This window comes from Benincasa hispida, chromosome 11 (genome assembly GCF_009727055.1).
Source record: "Benincasa hispida cultivar B227 chromosome 11, ASM972705v1, whole genome shotgun sequence".
Classification (NCBI taxonomy): domain Eukaryota; kingdom Viridiplantae; phylum Streptophyta; class Magnoliopsida; order Cucurbitales; family Cucurbitaceae; genus Benincasa; species Benincasa hispida.
The window spans coordinates 73826703-73835986 of record NC_052359.1 but is presented as its reverse complement, the minus strand read 5'-3'; positions in this window follow the sequence as shown (position 1 = coordinate 73835986).

The following is a 9284-nucleotide window of genomic DNA, read 5'->3' as shown; positions in this document are numbered from 1 at the left end:
AGATGGAGGTTAATTATCTAACCCATAAGAACTAGATCTTAAACAAGTTACTTAGTACATAGAGAATAATTTTTGTATTATGACAGTTTATGAAGCAGATCATAATAACTACTTTAATCATGTTAAAATCTTGATGATGTACGAGGCTAGCCAATAGTGTTATTATATGAAGATGATAAAGCATAAAGTACCGACATCAATATTCAACGAATTTCTTCAAAAGACGACTTAGGAGACTTATTGACGAAGGTGGTACTTGTAACAATATTTGAGAAGTTAACACACAACATTTGTATGTGACAACCAAGAGTATCAAGTGATGTTTTCATGAGGGGGAGTAAATGTGCTACACTCTTTTTCCCTTGACTAAGGTTTTTGTGGGGATTGGTGTTCTAATTCTCCTTGTAGTCTTGTTAGTTTGTAAACACTCTGTAAACATATTGTTATTAATAAAATAATTGTTATTTTATAAGCATTTACTCAATCTAATAAACTAAGATCTGTGGTTATTTCATGTAACTTAAGTATGTATGTGGAGACATATAAGTGGGTCATGGACGTTGATAAGATCCTTCCATTTAGCAGCACCTTAGGATGACATAGCCTTAAAGTTAAGGGCGAGGTTCAAACGAAGAAAGGCTTACGGTGGATACCTAGGCACCCAGAGACGAGGAAAGGCATAATAAGCAATGAAATGCTTGGGGGAGTTGAAAATAAGCGTAGATCTGGAGATTCCCGAATAGGTCAACCTTTCAAACTGCTGCTGAATCCATGGGCAGGCAAGAGACAACCTGGCGAATTGAAACATCTTAGTAGCCAGAGGAAAAGAAAGCAAAAGAGATTCCCGTAGTAGCGGCGAGGGAAATGAGAGCAGCCTAAACCGTGAAAATGGGGTTGTGGGAGAGCAATACAAGCGTCCCTTACAAAAATAATCCTATACTGATAAGTTGAGAATTGGATGTTAGGCAAGAGGATAATCAACAATAAAATCCCACTTGTTAATGATTGAAGTGATGATTTTACCAAAGATGATGAAAACGTGAATTTGGTAACTTCAACTCCATTAACAACCACATTTGAATCTTTTTTCGGATTACACCCATTATCTCAAGTTTTAGATCGAACCAATCCATTGACACAAATAGTTCATGGGAAAAAATTGAGTTATTTGGGCCCAGGAGGATTGACAAGGCGAACTGCTAGTTTTCGGATACGAGATATCCATCCTAGTCATTATGGACGCATTTGCCCAATTGACACGTTTGAAGGAATTAATGTTGGACTTATTGGATTATTAGCAATTCATGCAAGGATTGGTCATTGGGGATCTCTAGAAACTCCATTTTATGAAATTTCTGAGAGATAAAAAAAAATGCAGATGCTTTTTTTATCACCAAGTCGAGATGAATACTATATGGTAGTGACAGGAAATTCTTTGGCACTGAATCCAGGTATTCAGGAAGAACAGATTGTTCCAGCTCGATACCGTCAAGAATTCTTGACTATTGTTCTGTAGTATATGGATAAATGAGAGATACCTTATCCTGATGACACTATGGATACAACCCGTTTTGTAGATGTTACAAGTGTTGTAAAGTGCTACAAATGGTCTGATCCTGACTATTCATGTGGAGACATACGAGTAGAGGTATCCTATACAAAGAGTTTGTATAAGATCGGACCATGAAATGATTAGTCTCTTTACATAACACCGTTGATAATTAAGACTTATATTTCACTAGAATGACCATAGATGACATGACCTTAATCCTGAGTGAGTTGGAAACTCTTGCTTATGAGGGCGGTCCTTTGATTTATATAGGTGAGAGTGGCCAGATTGCCAACCCAACAAGCCTATCATTTTGGGAATTTGTCTGGGGGAGCTGGGAACTTAGCTACACAAGATGGAATTCACTCTTTCCCCAAAACAGGGGTAAATAGATAAGTTGCTCCCTTAAGGGCTGATTTCGAGTCTTGAACATAGTGGTCACACCCTCTCCTGATCCGAGAGGACTTAGTCATAGTAGGACTATGACTTATTGTTCATTATAGGAATCAGTGGTACTTAAGGAGTTAGATGTACCAACAATGGAAAACGGTAAATTGGTCCAACTGTAATTACGAGCGATTTGTGAAGGGTCATCGCACTGTTAATTGGTCATATGGACATAGAAATATATCTGTAATACGAAGAGTGAAACTGTCGGTCTTTAGTGGAGTGTCTGACAGTTAACGGATGATGAATATTGTGATTAAAGAGTTTAGTCAGTTATTCACGTACCGTTGGAGCTTCAAGCTACAGGTCCATAAGGTCCCCTTTGTAGCTCAATAGGTTCAAGTTAAGATTCAGATTTTAGTTAATTTGAAGTGTTCAAATTCACAAGAGGAAATTCAATTATATGTGATATAAATTATATAATGTATTTGATACATTTTCATTGGAGGAACTAATATAAATATGATTTATATTAAATACCATAAAATAGAAAAAGAACTATAGTTTATATGTTTCATATGATGAAATATTAAAACTATCAGTTATAAATATAATATGATAAGTTGGTTATTGTATTTATTTATAATATCTTAATTATATGATAATTAATTATTCTTTTTCTTTAATAACCGAATTAAGTGAGAGATTTTGCATGGTTATGGTAACTGTGAGATAAAAGAAAAATTGCTTTCCAAGTCGTGTGGTTGATTCATTTGTATCATTTCACAAAAGAAAAGACTATCGAGTAAAATAATTTTACTAAATGATAGCATCTCACTGCTTAAACGATCAAGTATCGAGTTTACTATACGATAGTTACTCGTTACTACACGATCGAGTAGTAAGTCTATACGATAGGCTTATTCTTACTAAACGATCGAGTATCTAGTCTATGCGATAGACTTCATCCATCTCCCACTTACTCGATCGTTTATCTTCTTCATTCCTTTATCCAAAGTCACACAGAGCCCACAACTCCTGGATTCTCGCGCTGAGAATACCAAGGTAGCTCTTGTGGTGGTGTTCTAGTTTCGTTCGAGGTTCAAAGTTCGAAGTTCAAGTTGAACTCGATTGTGATCGAGGTTCATCCAGTCGTTCGTTGAGATCGAGTTTAGATCGTTGCATTCGAGTTCGTGTTGTTGAACGAGTTGCTAAACGATCGAGGGATATTTGAAGAAAGGTTCTTCAAAGGTTTGCATACTCTATCCCTTGTCTGTTCATTTAAAGAAGTATGTTGTAATTTATTGTTTATGCATAATCTGTTCCGTTGGACTGTAATTGTTTGTGTTCTTTCTCAATGGGATTTGGAACGATCCGCTTCCGTTCACATATTTCTCTATTTAGAGTTCCTTCAATTTTATCCCACTAGTTTTCCTAGCAAGGTTTTTAATGAGGGGGTCACTAAAGTATATAAAATAATGTACTATTTTTCCTTAACTAGGATTTTTTTCCATTGGGTTTTTTTCAAATAAGGTTTTAAAGAGACATTTATTTTATATAATATAAATATCTAAGGGAGAGTAATGTAATATATATTATAACATATTATTAAGTGTAGATATCCATAACCTACATAGGTTATCAAATATCATAAACCTCCTATTGAATTTCATGTTGTAACATGCACCCTTCATTGAACTTTATGTTGTAACATATACCATTTCATGTCCTATAAATAGTGGTGTATGATGCCTTTGTAAGACACCCCACAATTGAGTTCAATATTAGCACTCTACTTCTTCTCTTCTACTTTTCTCTCTTGTCTTGCTTCCATTTTGTTGTTCATATTGTTCTTTTTCATCACAAAAATATTATTTTAGCTCATGTATTTTGGATTTTATTTTATTTGAATTTATGTACTTTCAATTATTTAATTGTAATACATATTTTTTTAAATAAATTTTAGAGTTGTTTTTAAATATAGAATATAGCAAAATGTCATTATCTATTAGTGAGACACTGATAGACAATGATAGACATCTATTAGTGCTTATCACTAATACTTACAGAGGTTTATTCGTGTCTATCACGGGTAGATCATGACATTTTGATATACTTGAAAGTATTTTTAATACTTTTGTAATTTAAAATAATTACCCTAAATTTTAAATATAATCATTTCAAGTTAATTTTGATCAAAATTGGTTAAATAGTAGTTTATGGTAAGAAAAAACACAATGTGAATATTTCACAATTTATAAAATGAATGTTAATATAAACTAATTTTTGGTTAAAATATTGTTTCAATCTCTATACTTTTAATAAATATAAAATTAGTCCATATACTTTTAATAAATATTGAATTTAGTAAAGTTAGTTTTTATCTAACTTGATTAAATAAAATAATATTTTCAGATAAGAAATAATACAATGTGATATTTCACACTTTAAATGGAAAATGCTAGAATCAATTGACTTTTTTCTTCTGCGTAGACTAATTTTAAAATTCATTAAATATATAAGGATTTAAATTGAACATTTCAAAATTACGTGCCTTATAATGTAACAAAACTTGAATTAAAACGCTATTTTAAAAAAAGAGAGTTTATTTTCTTGTTCCACTTTGTTATTCTTTTAATCCAAACTTTCAAATTAATTGAAGTATTATAAAGTTTGAAAGTTTTAGTTTCCCCATGACAAATTCAATTCTTAGACGTGAAAAAAAAATGTTGCGATTACATTAGGAGAGTCTAAGAGCAAACTATTTTTTAGTCCTCAAATTTTTAAATTTTAAAGAACAAGAATGTTTGATTTGTAAAAACTGGTTTGATAATATTTTCGTTTCCTACTTCTTGTTTCTGTTTCTCATTTTTTAAGAAATAGACTTATTTGGTAATTGTTCTCGTTTATTGTTTCTAAATTTTAAGAACGTTTTTTTAAAAAAGGATCAAATTTGAGAAACAACAAAAAAGTAGTTCCTCCTGTTTTTGTTTCTATTTGAATTTTATTGTTCTCTCTCCCAACTCTTGGTGTATTGGTAGCAAACACCCATGGTAACTAGCTTCCTTCTGCCAATTGTGGGATCAAATACCTCCCAGATCATTTTTTTGTTTTTTACATTTTCAATTTTTATTTATTTTTTCTTTTAGAAGAATCTATTTCTTTTTCATTACATTTCTTTATTTGTTGTGAAATTGAGGAGCACAACAAATATGGAGAAAATATAATATAATAATATATAAATATAATAAAAATAAAATAAAATAACTAAAGTTATGAAATTTTAGTGAAAATTTGAAGTGGATTTCTCACCAATGTGTGTGACTTTAAGATCTACCAAATGTCACTATTTATAGGCAAAGTGGCAAGTAGGATGTGGTCTTACATAGATACCAAGCATGAATAACTACCAGACGCATGGACAATATGAAGATTGACACATGACTTTTAGAATACTAAGCAATGAGTATCCATTTATTTTTATAATATTTATAATATTGCCCCTTAGATGCTCATATATATATATAAAATATGCCTCGTTAAAACTTTACTAAGAAAAACCCAATGGGAAAAAAATCCTAGTGAAGGAAAAAAGTACATATTTCATATAATATATACTCCTAAAAGAATACAATATATTTACTCCCCCTCATGAAAACATCACTTAAGATCTCTAAGTCGCCGCATTCCAATGTTGTGCACCAATTTTTCAAAAGTTGCGATTGATAATGCATTTATAAATAAGTCTACCAGGTTATCCTTCAAATAAATTTGTTATACAGTAATGTCTCCATTTTCTTCAAGATCATGAGTGTAGAAAAGCTTTGGTGAAATATGCTTTGTCCTATCTCCTTTAATATATCCTCCTTTGATTTGGGCTTGCAAGCTATGTTGTTTTTGTATCATATTGTTGGAAGATTTTTATTAGAAGACAAGCCACATGTTTAATGTGCTGAGTCATTGATTTTAGCTATACACAGTTTCGACTAGCTTTGTGAATTGCAAGAATTTTAGCATGATTTGATGAAGTGGCCGTTATGGTCTATTTCACTAACCACCATGATATAGCAGTTCCTCCACATGTGAACATATAACCTGTTTGAGATCTAGCTTTATGGGATCAGATAAATATCCATAATTTGCATAACCAACTAGGTCAAAATTTTATTTATTTGAATAAAATAAACCCATATCGATTGTTCTTCGGAGATAACGGAGTATATGCTTAATTCTGTTCCAATATCTTTTTGTAGGAGAATAACTATATCTAGCTAATAAATTTACTGAAAATGCAATATTTGGTCTTGTATTATTAGAAGATACAGAAGTGCACAAATTGCACTAAGATATGATACTTTATGATCAAGAAGTTTTTCATTATCGTCTCAAGGTCGAAATATATTTTTCTTTATATCCAATGAACGGACATTTATTGGAATATTTAATGAATGTGTTTTGTTTGTATAAAATATTTTCAAAATTTTTCCTGTATAAATTGACTGATGAATTAATATTTCATCTGTTAAATGCCCAATTTGCAAACAAAGACAAAATTTTGTTTTTCTAAAATCTTTCATCTCAAATTCTTTCTTAAGATATTATATTTCCTCTAAAAGCTCTTCAGGAGTTCCAATTATATTCAAGTTATCAACATATACAGTTATAATAGCAAATCCTGATTGTAATTTCTTTATAAAAACACACGAACATATTGGATTATTTTGATATCATTCTTTCAATAAATATTTACTCATGCGATTATACACATTTGTCCTGATTGTTTCAATCCATATAGTGATCTCTGTAATTTTATTGAATACAATTCTTGGTAATTTGATGTATATGTTCCAGGTAACTTAAATCCTTCTGGGATTCTCATATAAATATCATTATCAAGAGATCCATATAAATATGTTGTGATTACATCCATAAGATGCATATCCAGACTTTCATACACAGTCAAACAATTAAATATCTTCGTGTAATTGCATCCACCACAGAAAAATATGTTTTCTCTTAATCAACACAAGTCTTTGTGAAAAACCTTATGCAACTAGTCTTGCATTGTATCTTGTGATTTCATTATTTTCATTTCTTTTTCTCACAAATACCCATTTGTATCCTATAGGTTTGACACCTTATGGTGTTCAGATTACTGGTCCAAAAACCTGCCGTTTTGAAAGTGAGTTTAATTTTTCCTCGATTGCTTCTTTCTACTTAAGGCAATCATTTATGTCGACATTCTTCAACAAATTTTGGTCAGGATCCTCATTTTCAAATATAATATCAAGAACAATATTATACGCAAAAATGTTGTCAATAACTACATTAATTCGATTCCATCTTTTTCATATCATGACATTGTTTATTGAAATCTCATTATTATCTTTAGGTATTTCACCTTCCTCACTAGTCATGTCGATAATTTCTTCATGGGTATTTACATCCTCAACCAAGACTTTTTGACTATTGATTATTTTTCGTTTTCGAGGATTTTTCTATATGGAACTCATTCGTCTACCATGCCTTTGGCGTGTTCTAGACTTATTAGTGATAATTTATTGTGTTGGAATATCATTTTTTATGGAACATTTACAACGAGTATATGTGATTTAGTTACTTTTTTTGTATCTATCAATGCATCTGGTAATTGATTTGCTATATTTTGCAAATGAATTTTTTTCTGAACTTCAAGTTCACATTGATCTGTACGGAGATCTCAATAAGACAATAAGGATGCATTCCATGTAATTTCTTTTTCCAATTTCTTAATTCCTCCCTCTAATGTTGGAAAATTTGTCTCATTAAAATGACAATCAACAAATCATACAGTAAATACATCACTCGTTAGAGGTTCAAGATATTTAATAGTTGATGGGGATCATGTCCAACATATATTCATAACCTCCTTTGAGGACCCATCTTAGTGTGTTGTGGTGGAGCAATTGGAACATATACTGCAAATTAAAAAAAAAAATTCTCAAATGGGAAATATTTGGCTCATGATCATAAGCTAATTGTAATGGCGAGTACTTATAATAAGCTATTGGCCTAATGCATACAAGTGACGTTATATGCAAAATAGTATGCCCCCATACAGATGAAAGAAGCTTAACTCTCATAAACAATGGTCTTGCAACATTTTATAAATGATTATGCTAAACCATTTTGTGTATGAGCATGAGCTACATGATGTTCAACACTTATCCTAATTGACATTCAATAATTATTAAAAGCTTGGAATGTAAATTCACTAGCATTGTCAAGACGAATGATCTTAATTGTATAACCAGGAAATTGTGCACTTAACTTAATTATTTAAGCAAGTAATCTTGCAAATGCAAGATTTCTACTTGATTATAAGCACACGTGTGACCATCTACTGGATGCATCTATTAGTACCATTAAATATCTAAATGGTCCATTTGGTGGGTTAATAGGTCCACATATATCACAATGAATTTGTTCTAAAAATGCAGGTAATTCAGTTCCCACTTTAGTTGGTGATGGTCTAATTATTAATTTGCCTTGAGAGCAAGCATCACATGATAATTCATTAGATTGAAGAATCTTTTGGCTCTTCAATGAGTGTCCACTTAAATTCTCAATAATTATTCTCATCATTATAGACCCTGGATGACCCAATCTATCCAAATAACAAATATATCTGGATTCATGAATTTCAAATTCATTGTTGCATATGTTTTAATTACTCATATATGAGTATAATACAATCCAGAAAATAAAGCAGGTAACTTTTCTAATATATGTTTTATATAGATATTCCACATTATTCTTACTATCGGTCTCAATATGATAACCATTACAATGTATATCTTTAAAAACTCAGAAGATTTCTCTTTGATTGACTTAAGAACAAAAATATTTTCTATTTGTAAGTATTGTGTGTGTAGTTGCACTATCTACTGGGCATAAATCTTCTTTGCTCATTTTTTAATCACCAAACATATGAAAATGATCCATGTTTCAAACATTACAAAAAAAAAAAAAAGTGAAGATAGACAAAAGAAAACAACGACATGAAGTCTAGATATTCTCAAAGTCAAAAGAAACACTTGAAGTTCTATCAACTGTGCCAATCTTCTCTTCGGGAGATTCAAAGAAGCCCACCACATCAAAATTTATCATATGGGATGAGTCAAATTTGTTATTATCCTGGTATGCAAAATTTGCTTCCTCATTTTTCTCTTTTTCTTTCAAGGAGGCTTAATAAAGGTCAACTAAGTGTTTTGACGTACAATGGGTACGTGACCAGTGCCCAATCATTCCGCATTGAAACTATTTTTTTTCAACACTATTTGAACTCTTATCATGTGGAGCTTTTTCT